The sequence below is a fragment of the Vigna unguiculata genome, chromosome 6, assembly GCF_037176805.1.
Source record: "Vigna unguiculata cultivar grain cowpea cultivar isolate G323 ecotype 2 chromosome 6, ASM3717680v1, whole genome shotgun sequence".
In the NCBI taxonomy this organism is placed as follows: Eukaryota; Viridiplantae; Streptophyta; class Magnoliopsida; order Fabales; family Fabaceae; genus Vigna; species Vigna unguiculata.
Window position 1 is genome coordinate 786833 of NC_140797.1, and position 2500 is coordinate 789332.

The 2500-nt window shown below is 47.8% G+C and overlaps 1 long non-coding RNA gene across 1 annotated transcript in view; it reads right to left on the reverse strand.

Moving 5' to 3' along the window:
* LOC146885141 (uncharacterized) overlaps window positions 1-1337 on the reverse strand; it is a 1471-nt gene extending 134 nt beyond the window's left edge. The window contains exons 1-2 of the long non-coding RNA XR_014995659.1: window positions 491-1337; window positions 1-381 (exon numbers count right to left, since the gene is read on the reverse strand). The exon at window positions 1-381 is cut by the window's left edge and continues 134 nt beyond it. This is a non-coding gene — a long non-coding RNA (uncharacterized LOC146885141). The remainder of the gene's footprint in view (window positions 382-490) is intronic.
* Between the last annotated feature and the right edge of the window lie 1163 nt (window positions 1338-2500).

A 2500-nucleotide genomic window follows, 5' to 3' on the forward strand; every position in this document is an offset into this window, starting at 1 on the left:
TTGCCCTCCTCGCAGTTTGGCCAAGTTCACTCTTTTCCAGCGTCATCCCCCCAAGTTGCCTTGGGCGCAGTTCGGCCTAGTTCACTCTTTTCCAGCATCATCCCCCCAAGTTGTCTTGTTCGCAGTTCGGCCTAGTTCACTCTTTTCCAGCGTCATCCCCCAAGTTGCCTTGTTCGCAGTTCGGTCTAGTTCACTCTTTTCCAGCATCATCCCCCCAAGTTGCCTTGTTCGCAGTTTGGCCTAGTTCACTCTTTTCCAGTGTCATCCCCCCAAGTTGCCTTGTTCGCAGTTTGGCCTAGTTCACTCTTTTCCAGTGTCATCCCCCCAAGTTGTCGTTGCCAACAACCCAAGAGTCCATAGTATTCGGAGTTCTAGCGGGGCCTCCCCTTGCTTCCAACAACCCAAGAGTCCATAGTATTCGGAGTTCTAGCGGGGCTCCCCTTGCTTCCAACAACCCAAGAGTCCGTAGTATTCGGAGTTCTAGCGGGACCTCCCCTTGCTTCCAACAACCCAAGAGTCCATAGTATTCGGAGTTCTAGCGGGGCCTCCCCTTGCTTCCAACAACCCAAGAGTCCGTAGTATTCGGAGTTCTAGCGGGGCCTCCCGTTGCTTCCAACAACCCAAGAGTCCATAGTATTCGGAGTTCTCGCGTGGCCTCCCATTGATTCAGACAACCCAAAAGTCCATCTTCTTCGCAGTTCAACATCGCCTCCCTCGTTTCCAACAGGCCCAAAGGTCGTCTTCTTCGCAGATCCACGAAGAGCTCATCACGATTTGCCACATTCCATTTCCCACGGGTTGTCAACAACACTTTCTCACACTTCCCGCAATCGAGTACGTGCATGACATGCCAAAGCACATCTTATTTGCCTTCCATCGCACTCAAGACGACGGGTTGTGGAAGAACGATATTGTTCACAACAAGTTCAAGGACAACGTCTCAATCAAGGGACACAACCGAATTATGTTGACTGGGTCGCTAAAGTAAACCCGAGTTCATATAATGCACCGCATCCAAAAGAACTAGCCACAACACGTGCATCACTGAGATGTTTCACTAGATGGAACACGTGCGTGACATTAGGATCCTCCAACACCCTCTTCGTGATGGAAAGATAGAATTCGAAGCAACCACAGAAGTACCGTCTAGTGGGTAGGCAACACAGGGACTGATCAACCAATATCACCCAAGGCAACGGGTGAAAATGGAAGAGATGCATGCTTGACCGTTCGATACGCAAGGCATGGAGCCAGCCAGCAAGTGCATCTCGATTACAACTCACACACCCTCACGTTCGCAAGACACCACACCACAAGACGGTCCACCCCCCACCTACCATGGGCAAAGCAAGCAAATGGAAACATCAAGTGACGCAGGGTCAAGCATCGCTAGGCATGAAAAATAACTTTCCACAATATCCGAGGGACTAGCTGCCGAGCTAACCAACGATCAGTGACGACCGTGTGTTGGTATTAATAAAGCTCAACAACTATGAAGAGGCTAGTTGTGCCATGATAAACATGCTAACGCACGCACCACGTGAGGGGGAGGCCTCATCAAGCTCCCTTTAAAACCTGCCAGTGTGGAGCTGGCCGGCTCAAGGAGCACTCCCCCCCTATAAGAGGTTAATATGCAAAAGGCAAAATTGTACAAGTAGATACACTTTTTTTGAGCAGACATAAGTCCATATCTCGGGCTATACTTCGAATTTTGATGCGATTTTTTGCAGTAATTCGTAGAATAATGGTATCTCCTTGCTCACCAAATTTCATAATTTTTCTCGAAGGGGAACTATTTTTTTTATTTTTTTTACTTACCGGGTATGTGTAAAATCGGGAAAAATAGAAAAGCACATGTAGACTTCGATTTCGACCTCATTTTTTCCAGTCCACCACTAAACAATATCAGGACCTCCCCACAAAATTTCATTCAGTTTGGCCAAGGTCTTAAATTTGACAAATTTTGGCACCAACCTATCTAGTCGCGGTGCACCCGACCAACTTGGCCAAGTGCAAAATGCATCCAATTCAAAACTTTTGTGCACCAACGCTTTTACAGTACTCATTTGGGGGCATTTGGAGGCCTTTCCAACCCTCACATCTCAAAAACCACGAATTTCATTTTTTCACAAATCTCCCCACCAAGCCATCTAGCTATGCCGTGGTGCACCGCCAAACCTTGGCCATGTGCAAACCCTCCGAACTCAAAACTTTCGTGCACCAAGAATTTCATGGTATTCATTTGGGGGCATTTGGAGGCCATTCCAACCCTCACATCTCAAAAACCACGAATTTCATTTTTTCACAAAACTCCCCACCAAGCCATTTAGCTATGCCGCGGTGCACCGCCAACCTTGGCCATGTGCAAAACCCTCCGAACCTCAACAACTTTCGTGCACCAAGAATTTCATGGTATTCATTTGGGGACATTTGGAGGCCATTCCAACCCTCACATCTCAAAAACCACGAATTTCATTTTTTCACAAAACTCCACACAAAG